General features: G+C 37.0%; 1 non-coding gene across 1 annotated transcript; it reads left to right on the top strand.

Annotated features, from left to right (window-relative positions):
* The first annotated feature begins 6,657 nt into the window (after positions 1-6,657).
* On the top strand, positions 6,658-6,764 carry LOC127115992 (small nucleolar RNA R71). Its single transcript, XR_007800985.1, has one exon. It is a non-coding gene; the product is annotated as a small nucleolar RNA R71 (small nucleolar RNA).
* The last annotated feature ends 17,104 nt before the right edge of the window (positions 6,765-23,868 follow it).

The following is a 23,868-nucleotide window of genomic DNA, read 5'->3' as shown; positions in this document are numbered from 1 at the left end:
CAAGAGCAAGCAAGGCATGAGAGGTTTGAAGTTTCAAAAGCCCTTTTTCAAAGCAAGTTAGCTGAGGGAGCCCCTGTAGGTCCCCATGTACTCAAGATGATTGGGTATGTGGAAAACCTTGAGAGATTGGGTTTTCCCCTCGAAAAGGAACTTGCAACTGATTTGATCTTGCAATCGTTGCCAGATGGATTCAGTCAATTTGTCCTAAATTTCAATATGAATAATATGGACAAATCTCTTCCTGAACTGCTCGCCATGTTAAGAACTGTCGAGCAGAATCTGAAGTCAAAAGGGAAGTCCATTCTGATGATCGGAAATGGAAAGAGACAGAACAAAAGGCCCACTAAGCATGGTGATAAAGGGAAGGGCAAGGAAGTTGCCAAACCCAAACCCACCGTTGATGCTTTGAAGCCTAATGGAGGCATAGCAAAAGAAGGCACCTGCTTCCATTGCGGTAAGACCGGACACTGGAAGAGAAACTGCCCAAAGTACCTGGAAGATAAGAAGAATGGAGTAGAGACTTCAACTTCAGGTATTTTTGTTATTAATTCATCTACTTCTGCATCATGGGTATTAGATACTGGATGTGTTCTCACACTTGTACAAATGTGCAGGGGCTGAAAGGGAGTAGAGATTTGGCAAAAGGTGAAGTTGACCTACGAGTTGGCAATGGAGCAAAGGTTGCTGTTATAGCCGTAGGAACTTATGTATTGACTTTACCTAGTGGTTTTATAATTCAGTTAGAGAACTGTTATTATGTATCTGCAATTAGCAGGAATATTATTTCCATTTCTTGTTTGGACAAGTTTGGTTTTTCATTTATAATAAAGAACAATTGTTGCTCAATTTATTTGAATGATATATTCTATGCTACTGCACAAGTGAGCAATGGACTATATGTCCTTGATCTCATAATGCCAACTAATAACATTAATACTAAAAGGGTGAAACCTAACGAGTTAAAATCGACTAGGTAAGAATATTAAAACCCTTCGATCAGATCGAGGTGGTGAGTATTTAAGCCTAGAGTTTGATGACCATCTGAAAGAGTGTGGGATCCTATCCCAACTCACTCCTCCTGGAACACCCCAATGGAATGGTGGATCTGAGAGAAGAAATCGAACCCCGTTAGACATGGTCCGATCCATGATGAGTCACGCCGATCTTCCATACTCCTTTTGGGACATTGACAGCAGCTTACACACTTAACCATGTTCCATCCAAAAGGTTGAGAAGACACCATATGAGATATGGAATGGTAAGAAACCACATATGTCTTACATAAAGATTTGGGGTTGCGAGGTTTATGTGAAACGACGAATTTCAACTAAGCTTGAGCCCAAATCTGACAAATGCTTATTTGTGGGGTATCCTAAAGAAACAAAAGGGTATTACTTCTACAATTCTTCTGAGGGCAAAGTGTTTGTCGCTCGAACTGGAGTTTTCCTAGAAAAGGATTTTTATTTCCAAAGGAACCAGTGGGAGGAAAGTAGAGCTTGAAGAAATTCAAGAATCACAAAGCATCGACACACCTATGGAGGAATTGGAGCAGGAAACACAAGTAGTTGTGTAAGAGCAACCTGCTCAAGTAGAACAAGACCAGCGTAGGTCAGGCAGGATATGTCACCTACCTGAGATATATGGATATCTGATCAAGGTGATGTATTACTCATGGATCAAGATGAGCTTGTGACCTACTCATGGAATCTTCATTTTGATGAAACAGTAAAACAATATGGATTCATCAGGAACGAAGATGAGCCTTGTGTCTACAAGAAGGTTAGTGGGAGCATGATCGTATTCCTGGTATTATATGTAGATGACATATTACTTATTGGAAACGATATCCCTACCCTGCAACAAGCAAAGTCTTGGGTGGGGAAATGCTTATCTATGAAGGACCTAGGTGAAGCAGCCTATATATTAGGAATCAGAATCTATAGAGATAGATCATAAAATGCTTGGCCTAAGTCAGAGTACATAGACAAGGTGCTGAGACGCTTTAATATGAATGATTCCAATGGTTATGTGTTTTGCTGAAATGGTGGCGCTGTGAGCTTGAAAAGTTCAAAGCAAGATACAGTTGCTGATTCTACAACCGAGGCCGAGTATATTGCTGCCTCAAATGCAGAAAAGGGAGTTGTTTGGATCAAAAGTTCATTAGTGAACTTGGCATAGTCCCTAGCATTGTGGATCCCATTGGTCTCTATTATGATAACAATGGTATTATCGCACAAGCCAAGGAGCCTAGATCTCACCAACGATCCAAACACATACTTAGGCGTTATCATCTCATTCGAGAGATAATAGATAGAGGAGATGTGAAAATATGTAAAGTACCTACACTTGACAATATAGTTGACCCACTGACAAAGCCTCTTGCGCAGCAGAAGCATGATGGCCATACTAGATCAATGGGCATACGGGGTATGCCTGATTGGCTCTAGTGCTAGTGGGAGATTGTTGGTGTAAGCCCTAGAGGCCAATACATTTTGGTACTTGTATCAAATAATAAAAGGCATTCTCTTTATTATGGTTGATTAATAAAGTCCCTGGAATAGATAGTCCGTTTAATGTATTAAGTGTGACTTAATCATGAGAACACATTAAACATAAGGACACTATTCCTAAAGCATCCGTAGTCGAGCTTTAGTGTGAAGTGGGATAACATTAAAGCATTAAGACTATTATGTTTGTAGACTGATGATCACATCTCATGGATCATGGATAAAGAGTTATCAAGTCTTAAACATAGGTATGCATATTAGGAGTAATATTTATACCGGATTAACCCGCTATGAGAATACTATATAGAAAGTTATGCAAGGTGTCATAAGTTATTCTCATGGTGATAATAGTGTATTCCACTCTTCGACCTGAAACCACTATGGATCCTAGATGTGGAGTCGAGTGCTTTATTGTTGATCCAACGTTGTCCGTAACTGGATAACCATAAAGACAGTTGATGGGTACTCCACAAAGCATGCTGAGGGACATGAGTGTCCTAGATGGAATTTGCCCATCCTGCGTAACAGGATAAATGTCTATGGGCCCAATATTGAACTGGACAAGGATGACACGGTCTATACCTTGTGTTCAATATAGACATAAGGGCAAAAGGGTAATTATACACATAAGTATTATCACAGAAGGAATTGTCAGATCACTTGACATTTTCGTGTCTTGGGTAGCAGTGATGTGTTGCTAGATACCGCTCACTATTTATTATGTTAAATGCGTGATTTAATATAATTGCCAACGTCACGGAAACCTACAGGGTCACACACAAAGGACGAATTGATGAGAGATAGAGTAACTAAGGAATACCGTAAGGTACGGTGCCCTTAAGTGAGTTATAGAGCATCGTAAGGTACGATGTACTTGAGTAGAATACGAAATATGGTAAGGTACCATGAGCTTAAGTGATTTTGGACATATTATAAGATATGGGCCAAAATACACATAAGTGGGCTTTTAGCTTGAAGCCCACACAAGTGGTTCTATAAATAGAACCCTTGTGCAGAAGAAAAAATTTGCGGTTGCATTCTTTTCGTTTTCTCTCACTCTCTCTCTCTCTCACTCAAAGCCTTCACTCGTACCAGCTAGCACTGAGATTGAAGGAACCCGTTCGTGTGGACTGAGTAGAGACGTTGTCATCGTTCAACGTTCGTGATCGTTTCGTGGATCTGCATCAAAGGGTTTTGATCGTCACAAGAGATCTGCACCAAAGGTTTCAACCGTCACAAGAGGTAAATATTCTATCACTGATCATGACCATTCGTAAGGATCTCTAAAGGAGAAAATTTTAATTTCCGCTGCGCTTTGGGTCGCAATTCTCCTTCAGCGTCGGTAGAAACCGACGTGTCCAAGGAAACTACGGACTTCTCTGACTGTCTTAGGAGGGTTAAGGTTTTATATAACTTCTATCTTTGCTTTATCAACCTCAATCCTCTTTCAGATATTATATGTCCTAACACTTTGCCTTCTTTAACCATAAAGTGGCACTTCTCCCAGTTTAACACAAGGTTAACTTCTACGCATCTCTCTAGGATTTTCTCAAGGTTAATAAGGCAATCCTCAAAGTCAAACCCGCATACCGAGAAATCGTCCACGAAAACTTCCATAATTCCGTTCAAATAATCTGCGAATATTGACATCATACAACGTTGGAAAGTAGTTGGCGCATTACAGAGTCCAAACGACATTCGTATGTAAGCAAACATTCCGTAAGGACAGGTAAATGTTATTTTCTCTTGATCCTCGGGGTGTATTGGTATTTGGAAAAATCCAGAATATCCATCAAGATAACAAAAGTAAGAGTGTCTGGCAAGACGCTCCAGCATTTGATCTATGAATGGAAGGGGGAAATGGTCTTTCCTAGTTACCTTATTTAACTTCCTATAATCTACGCACATACACCATTCGCCTTCTATGCGTTTAGCGACATGCTCTCCCTTTTTGTTCTGCACGACTGTGATGCCTCTCTTCTTGGGTACCACATGTACAAGACTTACCCACTTACTATCAGAAATCTGATAGATTATACCAGCTTCCAGTAGTTTAAGGACTTCCTTCTTTACTACCTCGCTCATCATAGGGTTGATCCTTCTCTGATGTTCTCTAGAAGGTTTTGAATCTTCCTCTAGTGAGATCTTGTTCATACACACGGATGGGCTTATACCTTTTAAATAAGAGATGTTGTACTCTAAGGCAGATGGGTATCTTCTTAAAACATTCAAGAGGTGATTTGTCTCGTCTTGGTTTAAGGTGGCACTAACTATTACTGGATGGTTCATTTCTTCAACCAAAAATTCATATCTTAGGTTCTTGGGTAGTTCCTTAAGTTCCTGAGATGGTTTTTGAGAATTTGGTGAAGGGTCTGGAGTAAGGTCCAAACATTCGTTAGTGTGAGGTTCCGTTTCCTCTAGCTCGTCATCCTTTTCATTCGGTTTTGAAAATGGTTCGATCTTAGGTTCTCCTTGATCAAATTCTCTTATGCACTCATCTATGATATCGACCGCATAACATGCGTCTCTTAGAATTGGTGCCATCAGGAATTTTGAAAGAATGAACTCGATCTTTTCATCCCCTACTTCAAAGATTAATTTCCCTCTTTTAACATCCATTATAGCTCCAGCTGTTGATAAGAATGGTCTACCTAAAAGGATAGGGATATCTTCGTCTTCTTTGATATCCATGACCACAAAGTCTGTTGGGATATAAAGTTCACCGATCCTAACTAGGATGTCTTCTAAAATGCCTACAGGATACTTAACAGACCTATCGGCTAATTGGAGGGACATCTTAGTTGGTTGTAATTCTCCTAGGTTTAACCTTTTACATACAGCTAAGGGCATTAAACTTACACTAGCGCCTAAGTCTTGGAAAGCTTTGTCGATCACATGACTCCCTAAAATGCAAGGTATAGAAAAACTACCAGGGTCTTTCTCCTTCTTAGCAAGTTTATCCTCGGAAATAAAATTGCATTCCAAGGGTTTGGGATCGTCAAGCCTACGCTTGTTGGTTAAGATGTCTTTGATAAATTTGGCGTAAGACAGAATTTGGGTGATAGCTTCGGTGAAAGGAATCTCAACATGAAGCTTTTCTATTACTTTTATAAATTTTTGGTATTGGTTGTTGACTTTGGTTTGTTTAAGTCTTTGCGGATATGGGATTGGTGGTTTGTACGGGGGTGGTGGTTTGTAAGTTTTATCCTTGGCTTCACCTTCTTGGTTGGTTTGTTTCTCGGGTTCCTCCGGTTCCTCTTCTTGGTTGGTAGGTATAGAAGTTTTGGACTCGCTCATTGATGGGTTATAAGGCCCTTTGTAAGAGGTCCCACTTCATAACGAGATAGCGTTAGCTTGCCCTCGAGGGTTTGGTTGAGGTTGTCTAGGAAATTGGCTTCCAAGTGTAGTTTGTGGGGCTTGGTTTTGTGTTACCTGTGAGATCTGGGTTTCAAGCATCTTGTTGTGAGTGATTATCTGATCAACCTTGGTTCCTAATTGCGTTATAAGTTTGTTTACGTGAATGTTCTGGTTTAGGAATTCTTTATTTTGCTGAATCCGGCCCGATATAAAGCTCTCCATGATCTTCTCAAGGTTAGACTTCTGGGGCACAACTTGCACAGGTTGGTTTGGTTTTGGGGCTTGATAACCTTGCGGTCTCTGAGGTGCATGATTTTGGATAGGGTTCTGGTTTTTATAGGAAAAATTCAGATGATTCTTCCATCCAGGGTTGTAAGTGTTTGAAAATGGGTTACCTTTGGCATAATTCGCTTGGTCGGTGTTCAGGTCGTTCAAAAGGTTACACTCCGCCGATTAGTGTCCTTTGGATCCACAGAGTTCGCACTCTGTGTGGACTACTGCTACGGTGTTAGTGTTTGTAGACATATGTTCGATCCTAACGGCTAAAGCGTCCATTTTCACCTGCATCATGTCTAGAGAGCTTACCTCATGTATTCCACCTTGGGTCTCCTTTTTCTCTATTGATACTCGTTCAGTTCCCCATTGGTAATGGTTTTGGGCCATATCCTCAATTAGGTCACAAGCTTCTGGATAAGGTTTGTTCATCAGCGCGCCACCAGCGGCAGCGTCGATGCTCATCTTGGTGTTATAATAGAGTCCATTATAGAAGGTATGAACGATCAACCATTGTTCTAGGCCATGGTGTGGACATACTCTTAATAGCTCTTTATATCTCTCCCAAGCTTCAAAAAGCGGTTCTCCTTGGTTTTGAGCAAATATAGTTATTTGGTTTCGAAGAACAACAGTCTTACTAGGGGGAAATATCTAGCAAGGAATACTCTCCTAAGGTCTTCCCATGTAGTTATTGAATTAGCTGGAAGTGAATCTAACCATGGACGTGCTCTATCCCTGAGGGAGAAAGGAAACAATCTTAAACGGATCGCATCAGGTGAAGCGCCGTTAGATTTAAAGATGTCGGCTAGTTGGATAAAAACTTATAAATGTTGATTCGGGTTCTCAGTAGCGAGACCCGCGTATTGGTTTTGTTGCACTAATTGCAACAAAGACGATTTTAGTTCGAAATTGTTAGCAGGAATAAGGGGGTTTACTATACTCGAACTAGGCTCCTCGTCAGAGGGTTGGGCAAATTCCTTAAGAGGTCTCCTATCGCGATTCTCAGCCATAACTTTCTTAATTCGAATGAGTAAGAGGTGAGTACGGGTATAACTTTCGGGTTCCGCTAAAGGATCTACTAAATTTCCGGTACTACGGATTCTTCGCATTTACCGGCTAATAATGCCTTAGTCTAGACGATGTGACAACAGGGTATGAAATTTGACGAAGTTGGTCCCGGCAATGGCGCCAAAAACTTGATCGTTGTTATTCGCAATTGCACAAATTATGTCAAAGTAATATAAAAGAATATGGATCCCACAAAGACCAATCGGCAATCTATCGATTATTATCGTTACAGTGTTTATCTAAGGAGGTATAAAAGAGATATTGGGTTTGCAAAATAACAGTAAATAATAAATGCAGGTAAAGACAGGTTGAATGTATCTCACGTTAGTTAAGTGATGTTTCGATTGTCTAAATAGAACTACTTATGAGGCAATATTTTCTACTCTTGAAAAGAATCCATTTAACAGGAATTGTCGCTTTCGCGTATTCAGAACCGAGTTTACCCTTAAATTAAGGCCTCTTATTGTCACTTATAAAAGGTGCGCAGAACGCTAAAGTAGTAAACTTATTTTTAAGAAATGAGACACGTAAACATAGTTGAAAAGTGATTTTGATTTGGAAAGTTTACCCAAGGAGTTTCCTGATTTTAAATCCATTAACGCGTCCGAAAACAGTTTCAAAAATAGTTTTTCCTTAAAGTGATAAAAATTCCTAGTTACTAAGCCAGGGTGCTTTCGCACTCCTTGAATAATTAAAACTAACCAAGTTTGTTTTAGAAAACTCAAGTTAAAAATCAAAATAGCCTTTAAAGTATTTCTACAGATTCAATATGTGAAACATTACTTTAACCGCGATCCTTACATTCTAACCTTTAAAGGATTTATCCAGACATGGTAACACAAACAAACACAACGGTATTGATCATGATAAAAAGTTTATTTTAGAATGTGAGGCGTAAAGAGCGAGTAAAGTGCGTAAAACAAATAAAGTAAAGCGAGTGCGAAAAATAAATAAAGTAAAGCGAGTGCGGAAAATAAATAAAGTAAAGCGAGTGCGGAAAATAAATAAAGTAAAGCGAGTGCGGAAAAATAAATAAAGTAAAAGCGATGTGGAAAATAAATAAATAAAAGCGAGTGCGGAAAATAAATAAATAAAAGCGATGCGGGAAATAAATAAATAAAGCGATAAATAAGAACCTGCTCCAAATGGAGGGCATTAAATCTGGTACAAAAATAAACCTCCGACTCCTGAAGCTAAAGACGACAACAACTCGAAGTGACCCAACTCAATCTCACTAAGGTGAGATAACCCCCCGATGTGACGGATTACCGCTATTACAAATGATAAATATAGGCTTAGTGTTATAAACTAAGTTGGATGATTTGAAAGTGAAATGGAACGAACTATTTATAGAGAATTTCAGCAGCTTGCAAAGACCATGGTGCCCTCCAACTTCTCTTTAGTGGGAACGTGATTTCCAAAGGTGGCGCCCATCATGTGTGTAAATGGGGAAGATCATGGGAACGTGGCGGTTACCTCCTAGTTGAGGCTTGATGGCTCATGGCTTCTCCCATAGCGGTCTCCATGTGCAACGCCATGTGTGTAATTTCGCCAAAAAACCCTAATTTTAGGTCTTTTTGCTTCGTTTCTTCCAAAAGAGTCCGAAAGTGCTAAATATCTGAAAACAAGATAAAAGAGAGCATAATACAAATAAAATGATAATAAAGTCCTAATAAACATGTGAAATCCGAGTCAAAACACGGTGTAATTCAGTGTGATCAGTCCACTTGGATTATATTGTGTGATATATTTTGTTTGTGTATACTTTGTTTGTTTGTGTGGTCTTTGACCATTAATGTACATAATAATAACAAAAACCCTAAATAACTTTTGTGTGGACTGTTGGCTTGATCTTGGACAAATGGACTTAGAACTTAGGCAACATTCCTATGCTAAAGGACTTGGCCAATGCCAACTTATTGAGAAACCAAGTGCTTGCAATTTGAAACTTCATCTGATACATGATTCAAGATCTCTCTAAGTTCATCTGCAACATGGTCATTATGAAGCTATTATTTTGAATCTGTGACTTGTGAAGTTCATCTGTTACATGGACTACCTTGAAGAAGATCATGGAATGGATAAGCTTTGATGTGGTCATCTTTATTTAATGCCTCTGCTCTTCAAGATAATATAATTGTGCATTTGTGTGTTGCTTGATTCTAAAAGTCCAAGGGAATTCTGGGTTTCTATTGACATTCTTGTCTATTGGATTGCTACCCATTTGGTCAGATCTTTTCAACTCTAAACTTTTAATTTTGTACATAGGATTAGTCTATTCATATTCTCCCCATTTCCTTAATTTCAAAATCTCTCCCTCTCTTTTTCAAAACCTTCTTTGGTTGAACTTATTTTGTTCTAAACTTTGACCACTTTTGCAAAAAGACAGAAACCTTGGCCTTATGCCATTGCATTTTCAAACTTCTTTTCTTAAATAAAACTTGTAAATAAACTTAACTATACTTGACTTAAACTTTCAAAAAACCAAAAAAGAACTAACTCATGCAAACCATTTTTAGGCCTTTGTTCCTTTCAAACTTAATTTTTTGTTAAAAGCAATGCATCCACTTTGAAATTTGTATCACGAACTACGAGGTTTTGATCCCTCATTTTTATGTTGGTACGTAGGCACAAGATCGAAGGTCTTTCCAAACACAAAAATATAATTAATGAATTCTTTTCTCATCCCCCATTCTATTTGTATGTAAACATCACTTTGTACCAAATACATATGCACACAAAAAGGGCTCCCTAGGAGTACCTAGGACACTTTGGGTGCTAACACCTTCCCTCTGTGTAACCAACCCCCCTACCTGTCAGCTCTGACATTTTATTAGTTTTGATTTGAAAACTTCTTACTTTTTGGGTTTTGATCGTACTTTTTCCCTTTTCCCTTGGAAACAATAAAAGCATGGTGGCGACTCTTGTTATTTGATCTCTAGATTATCCATAGCTTGATAATCATGAATTTACCGCTACAGGTAGAACCTCCCATAGGAGTTAACCCTATAGGATGCAAGTGGGTCTTCAAAAAGAAGACTGACATGGATGGTAAGGTACATACCTATAAGGCAAGACTCGTTGTAAAAGGATATAAACAAATTTATGGGGTTGACTATGATGAAACCTTTTCACCAGTTACAATGCTTAAATCTGTTCGGATTTTACTTGCTATCGCTGCATATCATGATTATGAAATATGGCAGATGGATGTCAAAACTGCTTTCCTTAATGGGAATCTTCTTGAGGATATGTACATGACAAAGCCTGAAGGACTTGACATACCAGAAGAAGCCCAAAAGATATGTAAGTTACAAAGATCAACCTATGGATGGAAGCAAGCTTCCAGAAGCTGGAATCTTCGTTTTTATGAAACAGTAAAACAATATGGATTCATCAAGAATGAAGATGAGCCTTGTGTCTACAAGAAGGTTAGTGGGAGCATGATCATTTTCCTGGTATTATATATAGATGACATATTACTCATTGGAAACGATGTCCCTACCCTGACACAAGTAAATTCTTGGTTAGGGAAATGCTTTTCTATGAAGGACCTAGGTGAAACGGCCTATATATTAGGAATTAGGATCTATAGAGATAGATCACAAAAACTGCTTGGCCTAAGTCAGAGTACATACATAGACAAAGTGGTGAGACGCTTTAATATGCATGATTCCAAGAAAGGGTTCATACCCATGCAACATGGCATGTGTCTATCAAAAACACAATCACCTTCAACTAAGGAAGAAAAGGACCGCATAAAGAAGATTCCATATGCATCTGCAATAGGATCTATCATGTATGCCATGTTATGTACTCGATCAGATGTCTCGTATGCTTTAAGTGCAACGAGTAGGTACCAATCTGATCCCGGTGATGCTCATTGGGTAGCTGTCAAGAATATCCTTAAGTATTTGAGAAGGACTAAGGACTCATTCTTGATATATGGAGGTCAGGAAGAGCTTGCTGTAATTGGATACACCGATGCTAGCTTCCAGACAGATAAGGATAACTTTAGATCGCAATCTGGTTATGTGTTTTGCTTAAACGGTGGCGTTGTGAGCTGGAAAAGTTCAAAGCAAGATACAATTGCTGATTCTACAACCGAGGCCGAGTATATTACTGCCTCAAGTGCAACAAAGGAAGCTGTTTGGATCAAAAAGTTCATTAGTGAACTTGGCATAGTTCCTAGCATTGTGGATCCCATTAGTCTCTATTGTGATAACAATGGTGCTATCACACAAGCTAAGAAGCCTAGATCTCACCAACGATCCAAACACATACTTAGGTGTTATCACCTCATTCGAGAGATAATAGATAGAGGAGATGTGAAAATATGTAGAGTACCTACACTTGACAATATTGTTGACCCACTGACAAAGCCTCTTGCGCAACAGAAGCATGATGACCATACTAGATCTATGGGCATTAGTGGTATGCTTGATTGGATCTAGTGCTAGTGGGAGATTATTGGTGTAAGCCTTAGAGGCCAATACTTTTGGTACTTTTATCGAATTATTTATTAATAATAAAAGGTTTTTTCTTTATTATGTTTGTTTGATAAAGTCCCTAGAATAGCTAGTCCGTTTAATGTATCAAGTGTGACTTAATCATGAGATCCCATAAATATAAGGACAATATTCTTAAAGTATCCGTAGTCGAGTTTTATTGTGAAGTGGGATAACATTAAAGCATTAAGACTATTATGCATATAGATTGATGATCACATCTCATGGATCATGGATAAGGAGTTATCAAGTCTTAAACATTGGTATGAATATTAAGAGTAATATTTACACTGGATTGACCTGTTATGAGAATACTATATAGAATGTTATGCAAAGTGTCATAAATTATTCTCATGGTGATAATGGTGTATACCACCCTTCGACCTGAAACCACTATGGACCCTAGATGTAGAGTCGAGTGCCTTATTGCTGATCAGATGTTGTCCGTAACTGGATGACCATAAAGACAGTTGATGGGTACTCCACGAAGCATGCTGAGGGACATGAGTGACCTAGATGGAATTTGCCCATCCTGCATAACAGGATAAATGTCTATGGGCCCAATATTGAACTGGACAAGGATGACATAGTTTATGCCTTGTGTTCGGGCAAAAGGGTAATTGTACACATAAGTATTATCACAAAAGGATTTGTCAAATCACATGAAATTTTCGTGTCTTAGGTAGCAGTGATGTATTGCTAGATACCGCTCACTATTTATTATGTTAAATACGTGATTTAATATAATTGCCAATGTCGCGAAAAGCTACAGGGTCACACACAAAACGACAAATTGATGAGAGATAGAGTAACTAAGGAACACCGTAAGGTACGATGCACTTAAGTGAATTGTAGAACATCATAAGGTACGGTATACTTAAGTAGAATATGAAATATGGTAAGGTACCACGCGCTTAAGTGATTTTGGCATATTATAAGATATGGGCCACAAACACTTAAGTGGGATTTTTAACTTGCAACTCATACAAGTGGTTTTATAAATAGAACCCTTTTGCAGAAGCATGTGTGCAGTTGCAATTTCGTTTCTCTCTCTCACACACACACACACACACACTCAAAGCCTTCATTCGTAGCAGCTAGCACTGAGATTGAAGGAATCCGTTCGTGTGTACTGAGTAAAGGCGTTGTCATCGTTCAACGGTCATGATCGCTCCGTAGATCTGCATCAAAGGTATTAATTATCACAAGAGGTAATTATTCTATCACTGATCATGCCCATTCATAAGGATCACTAAAGGAGAAATTTTTTAATTCCGCTGCGTTTTGGATCGCTCTTCTCCTTCATGTTGGTAGATGAATTTCAAGCCAAAGGTTAGATGAAAAGTGAAAAGGGGAGGGAAAATTTTGGGGCATGACAAACCCATATTCTGTTTTGACAAAAAATCATTTTCCACACATGACAATCGATTGCATTCCCAATTTTTTTGAAAAATACTTGAAAAACTACATTTTCACCACAAGATGTCACATATAAACACATATAAGCATGTATAGAACAATAATTGAACATATATCTTACACAAAGACATATAATTTAGTAAGATGATATATTTATTAATTCACACATGAAATTTTGAATTACCTTAAAGGAAGGATATTATGTACCTTTGGAAAAATTAAAGGATCATCACCACGGCATGTGTACATTTGATCTTGATATTTTTCAAACATTGATTTCATCCAAAATGCCTAATTCCTTTCTTATTTTGTAAAAATATTCTTTCACAAGCGGTTTAGTGAAAATGTTCGCCAATTGATTATGAGTATCCACGAATGTGACTTAGGCATCTCCTTAAACGCATGATCGCGTAGAAAGTGATTTCATATATCAATATATTTTGTTCTTGAGTGCATGACTGGATATTTTGTTATGTTGATAGCACTTGTGTTATCGCATATGAGTGGAATGCATCCAAGATCATGTCTGTAATCGCAAAGTTGTTGCTTTAGCCATAGAATCAGAGCACAACAACTGGCTACTGCTATGTATTATGCCTCTGCCATACTAAGAGCAACACACATTTTTTTCTTACACGACCATGATACTAATGCATTTCCTAGGATATGACATCTACCACTTCTGCTTTTTTATTAGTTTTACAACCTGCATAATTTGAGTCAGAATAATCAACTAAATCACATATACTACCTTTAGGATACCATATCTAACGTTTGTTGTCCCTTTGAGATACTTCATGATTCGTTTCACGAAGCTAAGATGAGATTCCTTCATGTTTGCTTAAAAATGAGCACATAGACAAACATTAAAATAATGTTAGTACGCCTTGTCGTCAAATAAAGTAAATATCCAATCATACCTCAATATTTTGTTATGTCAACTGTAATACCAGATTCATCTTGATCTACACATGTTCTGGAACCCATTGGAGTAGCTATTTCTTTCCACTTGTCCATATCAAACCTTTTTAATAATTCTTTGCAATACTTAGATTGGTTGATAAAGATGTCATTCTTTAATTTCTTAATCTATAATAGTTCATATTACCCATCGGACATCTCAATTTCTCCTTTAATCATCATTGAATATTATTCACATAGGTCTTTGTTTATTGATGCGAATATGATGTCGTCAATGTAGACTTGAACCAATAAAGTATGATTTTTTATTTTCTTAATGAACAAAGTATTATAAAATTTACCTTTTTCAAATCCTCTTTCACAAAGAAAGTTGCTAAGCCTATCATACCAATCCCTTGGTGATTTCTCTAATCCATAAAGAGTCTTTCTCAACTTGTAGACATGTGAAGGATTATTGAAGTCTTCAAAACTGAGAGGTTATTTGACATAAACTTCCTTATTGATGTATCCATTCAAGAAGGCACTCTTGACATCTATTTGGTATAACTGAAAATTTAATGAACAAGCATAAGAAAAAGTTTCTTCAAAGTTTGTTCCTTCTTCTTGATTATATGCTTGGGCCACCAATCTTGCTTTCTTTCGCACAATTATACAATTCTCATAAATTTTGTTCTTAAAAACCCATTTGGTACCAATGATGTGTTTACCACTTGGCCTAGGAACAAGTTCCTAAACTTCATTTCTTTCTAATTAAATTAACTCCTCTTGCATGGCAAGTATTCATTGGTCTTATTTACGGCTTCGTTAATTTTTTAAGATTCTATTTGAGAAACAAATGTCATATTCAAGCAAGCATCCATGAGATTTAGGCTTGTTGAAACTCCTTTACTAATGTCACCAATAACTTTGTCTATTGGGTGATCATGATGGGTTCTCAATTCTTGAGGTAGGTCACTTTGATTTTTCTCTTGTAGTATGTTTGCCTCTTTGTGTTCCAATTGATCAACCTTGTCATTTTTAGCAATGTCTTTTATAGGTACTTCTAAAATATCATCATCATCATCCCCATAAACAACTATATCCTCCTTGGAGGGGTTAGATTCATCAAAAGATACATGCGTTGATTCTTCAATAGTTAAAGTTATTTTATTTTAAATTTTATAAGCCTTACTAAAGATAGTAACCAAGAAAAAAACCTTCATCAGATTTCTCGTCAAACTTACCGAGATTGTCTCTGTCATTGTTGAAGACAAAACACTTACATCCAAAAATGTGGAAGTGAGCAATGTTTAGATGTCTTCCTTTGAAGAGTTCATACAGAGTCTTTTTCAAAATTGGTTTTATGATAAATCGGTTGCTTACATAATATATCGTGCTTATCACATCCATCCAATAATACTTTGATAGATTTGAGTCACTTAACATGGTTTTTGCAAGTTCAGTAAGAGTTTGATTCTTTCTTTCAAGTACTCCATTTTGTTAAGGAGTCCTTGGTGTTGAAAAATTATGAAAGATGTCATGTTCTTCACAAAACTCTTGAAATGATACATTTTGGAACTCTCCACCATGGTCATTATAACACCCTAAACCCTGAAACTTATAAATAAGGAATTAAATGACAATTCAAGGTGTCACCATCAACAATCCTTCGTAGCACATCAAAATCATTTAAAACTATGCAGCGGAAAACATTTTTCGACACAACTTCATAAATAAGTTATAAACTTCAAATTAATAAAAACAATAACAACTACGAAAACATAATAAATCTTGTTCCCAATGTTACACGATCAGAGAAGTAAACCACTAGTATTATAAAGGGAAATAACTCAAAGCTAAGAGTAGATAAGCCACCTTCTAATACAACAACAAGGATCACTCTTGTGTATCTGCAAGATATCCATTGTGGATAACATGAAGCAAAGGGGGTGAGAAACAACAATCAATATGAATAGTGTAAAGAATGCTAAGGTATATAATATACAACAAGCACACTTTTATTACACAATTAACCACAATATAGTCTCACACCCTTCCTAACAACATGTACGCATTTACAACCAATTAACAACATCATGAACAATTAACTACATATACAAATATGAATGTAATGTACTCCACAACTGACTCATTATGCATGTGGTACCATTCATGAACACTCAGGTTCATCTCACTCTGGTTCCCCATCATAGGACCAGAGCACACCCAATTGGTACCATCACCATAGGTAACGCTTCACCAACTCCCATATGAAACTGGCTACTCGTTCTCGAACCCCATCATTGGACCAAAACACGCCAAAATTCGTTACCATCACCATAGGTAACGCTTCACTAATTCTTCATTAGATTAGCTACTCGCTCTCGATCCATACCATCATACCAGAGCACATCAAAATTGGACTAAAGTCCGTACACCATGATACATGACTCTAATCAACATGCATTATCACCCAAAGGTTCACCAAAAGAATCACCATCATATTTCACCATTTATGCACACCATAGTTCATAAAATGCAACAATTAATCAATGTTAGGACATCAATAAACAACAACTAGTAGCAGCAACTCAACAAATGCATATTCACACACATTCAATCATGTTCATTCACTAAAGAAACAACATATCATCGGATAAATGCAATGATTCGCTAACCGATCATACAAGTCATCACAAACATTGCTACACTAGGTACATTATTATAACGCAAACATATCACCAAGCACTACCATGAGGTAGCTCTGCTCTTTAGCTTTCCAACATTTTGAACGGCGTCTCATTTGGACTTACGGAACAAACGTTACGGCCAAAATTGACAAGTGGATCAAACAACCCAAACATAGATCAATCGATTGACACAGGGGACCAATCGATTATCCCTAACTAACTGATTTTGTTTTTTCACAATTTTTAATGGACCAATCGATTACTCCAACCAATCAATTGTTCCTTGGTTTTTTCAAAATTTAGGGTGAACCAATCGATTGCACCTCATGACCAATCGATTGTTCCTTTGTTTTTTTCAATTTTTTTGAAGGGAACCATCAATTGTTCTCCTAGGGCTAATCGATTGGTCTGAGTGAATTTTTCCCAAAAACCTGATTTTCCACATACCTGCAGTATTCTCTTCAATCCCTAATATCATACCTTAATTGTGTCGCTCATTCAATAAATCAATGCATGCATAATGACATCTAAATCATCTACATAGCATAACATATGCATTTCATCCTGCATAATGCCTAAAATGTCAACCAGAATAAATTTTTGGTTATACAAACATACTGGTTGAATCAATTTTCAAATGTACGTAAAATTAGCGGGCAAAAAATTTTAAGATCGAGTTTGAAGACGTCAGTTTTATTATTATATAGTTCACGTAATTTAACCTGGTGTACTCTTTTTATTTTTTTCGACTCCCTTTTCAACTGCATTTTGATCGGCCTGAGTCTTTTTAATAGGTCATTTTTTACTTCAAAATTTGATCAAAACCTGTCTGTTTTCTAGAGATTTATTTTGTGCTGATTATTTTAGTTGCATTCATTTTAACTTTTCGCGCCCGATTTTTTTTCATTTTAATTCCTATTATTTTTGTGTTTTAATCAAAATATTGAGAAAAAATAAATAGAGACAAATATGTGATCAATTGGGTTTTATTTGCCTTGTTTGAAACAAATACACTAACACTTGGCATTGAGTGAAAGAGGAGCCTAAAAAAATACATGAGAGAAGTCGGCCACCATATAAAAATGTTACATGAGAGAAGTCGGCCACCATATAAAAAATACATGAGAGAAGTCGGCCACCATATAAAAATACATGAGAGAAGTCGGCCACCATAAAAAAATACCATTTTTTTCATTCACACTAACAAACAACCTTCATGTTAAAACTTCTACACCATATAAAACCTCATAAAACTCACACCATTAAACAACTACACAAACCAACAAAAATTCACATAATACTCTCCCTCACATAACTTTAACACCTCCATATAAAAACAAACTTAAACATCACCACCTCAAAAGCATGCTCCCTTTACAAGACCATTGTCACCACCGCGGTATCCACCACCACCGATCGATTTTCCTGCAGCCGCCGAACCTTTTTGCTCACCCTCGCCGCTGGTAGCCACTATTTTCCTTTTTCATTTTATTTTTTCTTCCATTATCTCTTTGTTTTATTTATTTAAATGGTATTTAAAGATTAAGTTTGGATTTGTGTTGGATTGTTGTATTTCTTGTTTGAGAAGAAGAAAAATACTAACATAGGAGAGAGGTTGATGAGACAGGTTTTGATGGGGGGCATCACCGCCACCGTCGTAGGCCGATCGGCCGCCCCCACGCGCGAAATAATTAGGGGAGAGAGAGAGAGATAGAGCATCAACAAAGGGAAATGATTTGTTTTCCTGAATTTTTCCTCTATTCTCTTTTCTTTTGGTCTTGCTTCATTCTTTTTTCTTTTTTTTATTAGGTGCCATCTGTCACCATTTTATTGGTTACCCTTTAAAAAAAATTAAAAGAGAAAAAGACATGAATGGAGAGAAAGAAGAAAGCCATCTATAGTGTCAGTTGCCCTCCTTTCTTTCTATCTACTTAATTTTTGTTTATTTTCTTTTTATCATTATCACTTTAATTATTTTCTTTATTTATTTAAATAAATACTTATCTTTTAAAATTAAATTAGGCTTTAGTTTGGGTTAAGATATTTGGGTTGGGTCCAATTTCAATTGTTCGCACCCTCATATTCATGTATGCACTCTTGTTTGTTTTTCTTTATTTCTTTTCTTTTTTGATTTATTTAATCGATTATTTGTTAATTTATTAGTTATTTGTAGTTTAATTAATTAATTATTTTGTTAAATATATTTTATTTGATTAATTGTTGCATCGACTTCATTACGTTGTGATTTCAGAAGATTAAATACAATTTAGCTTTCGAAAGTCGTTTGGATGCATAAATTCTTTTGTTTGGAATCTTATAGTATGATTCCTATATGAATCCACTTTAACTTAGTTTAGAGCTAAATTTTATGCTCTCGATTTAGGTCTGTTTGCGATCGATTGGTTTTTTCTTGGGTCTTCTTACAATGAGCTCCTTGTTGTTTACATTTACTTGTTTGATGGGCTTGCTTTCTGATTGCTTTATTATGTCCTCATTCGACAAAATATACCCTCATCCCATTGATTGTAATTTTTATTTACTTTCTTTTATTTATATTGCATTCGGTTAGTTAAAATGAACTATTAAAATAATGACCAAAAATAAAATCAACTTTTTTTCAAACAATAAAAACACTAGGTGAACACTAAGCTCCAGTTTCTAAAATAAAAATACTTGGCCAACACTAAGTCCCCTTTTCAAAATCATTCCACCATCAATTTCAAAACCATTTTTCATAACCACGAATAAAACGTTTGATCCAACGTCAAACTCATTTCTCAAGAAAATCCAAAAATGACTAACTTAAATAATTTCGACTCTCTTTTATAACAAAATTGGAAGAAAAAGACTACCTAAGTGAAAGGTCCAGTCATAGTCCCGAGTATTAGTACCGAGTTGTAAGAGTCTGCAAGTCATAAATCCTCGTCTTCTAACCCAAAAAGACATCCAAACAATCAAACTCCTTTTCACCGCCATGCGATCTTCCAAAACTTTTCACTAACGAAATATATTTCGTCTCGAGACGATGCAAAACAATGCTTCGTTCAAAAATGTGTGAGTTGATATAAGTGACATTTTCCCTTGAGTGTTGATATGTAGAAATCCATTTAATGTGATGCAAACGCCTGCTCCTCTAAACTGTTTTGGGTAAGTAATATTTTTCCGTCGATTGTGACAAAATAACTTTAGCTAAAATCGACCAACAAACAAACATTTTCTATCCAGAATTACGTAGCATTGAATTCTCCATTGCATCCGGAGTAAGGAACCCTTTTAATAAAAAAAATAAACATTTTAGTTCTATCTTCTTAGTGTTAGCTATGACAAAAACTTTCTAGATTTTCATCATAAAATAATTCATCAAAAGAAAACCTAGGAATTTTAATGAGAGTAAGGGCCTCTCTTCTCTACCCCCATCATGGAATACACATATATTGATATCCCTTTCACCCTCTTACCTTGGATTTCTAGCAACGATGATGAGTCTAGAAACTCATATGGATTCCTCTTCTCAACCCTATCTCTCCTTCCCAAAATCCTTATTCTTCTTTGCCTCTTATTTTCACGTATTGTCAAATGGTTCTCTAAAACCTAGCTTTCTCCCAACTTTTAGAATTTATAAGATTTCTAACTATTTTCTCATAATTATAGTTTTCCCCAACTTATTATTACCACACCCCAACAACATATAATCATATAATTTTATTTTAAATCACACCAACATCAAATAATTAAATAAAATAAATCCAAATAATTCAATTAAATAGTTTAATCGAGTTTGGGGTTTTTAAACTCTCTCCCTCTTAGAAAATAATTTGCCCTCGAAACTTACCTGAAGGAAACAGAGTCAGATACGACTCTCTCATCTGGCTCTCCAGGTCCCAAGTTATGCTTCCACCAGCTGGTCCTTCCCACACTACCTTCACTAAGGCAATATACATACCATGCAATAGCTTCACTTCCCGATCCTCTATCTGCATGGGCGATGCCTCAACGGTTAAGTTCTCTCTCACATGTATATCGACCACTTGGATCACATGAGACATATCCATAATGTATCTCCTCAACTGAGATACATGAAGAATATCGTGAAGATTATTAAGTGGCAGTGGCAAGGCAATCTGATAGGCCGCCTCTCATATCCTGTATAAGATCTGGTTGGACCAATAAAATATGGTGTGAACTTTCGAGACTTTAAAGCTCGACCAACATAGGCTACTAGAGTAACTCTAAAAACTAAATGACTTCCCTCTTGGAACTCAAGTGATTTCCTTCTCTTATCATGGTAACTCTGCGAAGCTTTCATCTTCTCTTGGATCATCTTGATCTTCTTAGAAGGTTTTTTCACAATCTTAGATCCAACCACTGCACTCTCACCAGATTCATACCAACACAAATGTATCCTACACGTCCTACCATATAACGCCTCAAATGGGGCCATTCCAATACTCAAATGGAAATTGTCATTGTAAGTGAACTCAATCAGCGACAAGTAGTTATCCCAAGCAACTCCTTACTCTAGCATACAAGCCCTCAACAGATCTTCCAAATATTGGATAGTCCTCTCCGTTTGACCATCAGTCTGCGGGTGATAAGCGGAACTCAACTTCAGCTTAGTACCCAACGCTTCTTGCAAACTCTGCCAAAACCTCGACGTGAACCTCAAATTTATATCAGACACAATGCTCGTTGGAATACCATGTAGACTAACAATCTTCTTAATATACAACTCAGATAAGTTCTTCAAAGGATGACTGATCTTAATTGGTATGAAATGAGCCAATTTAGTCATCCTATCAACAATCACCCAAATAGAATCGCATCCATTCGTCGTCCTCCGCAAACTTGTCATGAAACACATGGAAATGCTATCCAACACCCACTCAGAAATACTCAACGATTGCATCACACTCAATGGCTTCTGATGTTCAATCTTCGACTTTTGACAAGTTAAACAAGCATACACAAACTCAGCTACTTTCTTCTTTATTCTTGGCCACCAACACAATTTCTTCAAGTCTTGATACATCTTAGTGGCACTGAGATGAATACTCATACCACTTCTAGGACCCTCCTCAAGAATACTCTTCTTAAGCTCGGGTACATCTGGTACACAAACTTTGTCTCTGAACCTTATCACATTATTCTCATCAATTCTAAGTCACCGTCCTTACCTTGATTTATTAACACAAGTTGGTAAACCAATCCCACGTCGATCTTCTGACCCTCTCTGATCTCTTCAAGGATACCACTAGCCAGCTTCAACATACCCAACTTCAAATTATTAGGAGTCTCTTCACATACCAAACTCATATCTCTAAACTGCTCGATCAATTCTAACTCTAGAACCATAAATATTGACATATGCAAAGACTTCCTACTCAATGCATCCGCTACAACATTAGCTTTACTCGGATGGTAGCTCAAGCCAAAATTATAATCTTTCAGAAACTCGAGCCATTTTCTCTGCCTCACACTCAATCCCTTCTGATTAAATAAATACTTCAAACTCTTGTGATCAATGAACACCTCAAATCTGGATTTAAACAGATAATGTCTCAAAATCTTTAACACGAACACCACAGTTCCTAAATCAATATCATTAGTAGGATAATTCCTTTCATGAACTCTCAACTGTAGAGAAGCGTAAGCCACTACCTGACCATTTTTCATCAGCACACCACCTAGACCCATCTTCGAAGCATCACAATACACCACAAAAGACTCACTTGTATTTGTCAAATAAAAAATTTAGCAGACGTCATCTTCTTCCTGAGTTCTAGAAAACTCTCTTCATAGTGCACATCCCAAACATAGGCTTGACCCTTTCGAGACAACTGAGTCAATGATAAGGCTAACTTCGAAAAACCCTTAATAAACTTCATCTAGTAACCAGCCAACCCAAGAAAACTTCTGATTCCCATCATAGACTTTAGCATCTCCCATTGCAACATAGCATCTATCTTCGATGGATCCACAACTATACCACCACTAAAAATCACATGACCAAGGAAACTCACTTCTCGCAACTAGAACTCACACTTGGACAACTTTGCATACAACTGATTCTTTTTCAAAGTCTACAATACAACTCTCAGATATTCCACGTGCTCTTCATCATACTTCGAATATATCAAGATGTCGTTGATAAACACCACCATAAACTGATCTATGTAGGAATGGAATAATCTATTCGTGTACTCTATGAACACTCCAAGTGCATTAGACACACCAAACGACATTACCGAGTACTCGTAATGACCATACCTCATTCTAAAATAAATCTTTAGAATATATTCAAGCTTCAAGCGAGTTTGATGATAACTTGAACGTAGATCGATTTAGCTAAACATATAGGCACCAACCAACTGGTCCATCAAATCATCAATCCTCAAAAGTGGATACATGTTCTTGATAGTCACCTTATTCAATTTTCACTTATCGATACATGATTTCATACTACCATCCTTCTTCTTCTTCTTCACTAAAACACTGGTGCACCCCACAACGAAACACTCGGCTGAACAAACTTTTTCTCAAGCAAATCTTCCAATTTTTTCTTCAGTTCACTCAACTTTGAAGCAGACATTCTATACAGAGCGATCGACACAGGACTAGTACCGGGTACTAAGTCTATAGTAAACTCGACTTTACGTTCTGACATAAAATCGTTGATACCATCAGGGAACACTTATGGAAAATCACACACCACTCGTAACTCGCCAATCACAACTTTACTTTCTTCCTTCATAGAAGATAATATCATAAACACCTCAACATCATCTTTTATGCATTCATCTAATCTCTTAGTGGACACAAACAACTCATCACTTGCATCAAACTCTGGAAATAAGATTGTCTTGTCGAAACATTTGATATGAACTTTAAATCTCCATCTTTAACAAACTCAGGAAACAACACTGACTTATCCAATAAACTACACTTTTGCAAACTGCGACACAATGAACCAACTCTCCACATATGAAACATCTCAGAGAAGCAGAATCTTCTCCTCCACTTGTTTCAGTCTCACTCCTATAGGCAAGTGGATAGAAAAACAAACGAGCACCGATAGTGTTTCACCCACATGTTGCGTACTAGGGGATAAACAACAGTACAACAACCTGGATGGACGGACCAACCGGC

This window comes from Lathyrus oleraceus, chromosome 1, assembly GCF_024323335.1.
Source record: "Lathyrus oleraceus cultivar Zhongwan6 chromosome 1, CAAS_Psat_ZW6_1.0, whole genome shotgun sequence".
NCBI classification, from domain to species: domain Eukaryota; kingdom Viridiplantae; phylum Streptophyta; class Magnoliopsida; order Fabales; family Fabaceae; genus Lathyrus; species Lathyrus oleraceus.
The sequence above is the reverse complement of the archived record's forward strand: the minus strand, read 5'-3'. Positions and strand labels throughout refer to the sequence as shown.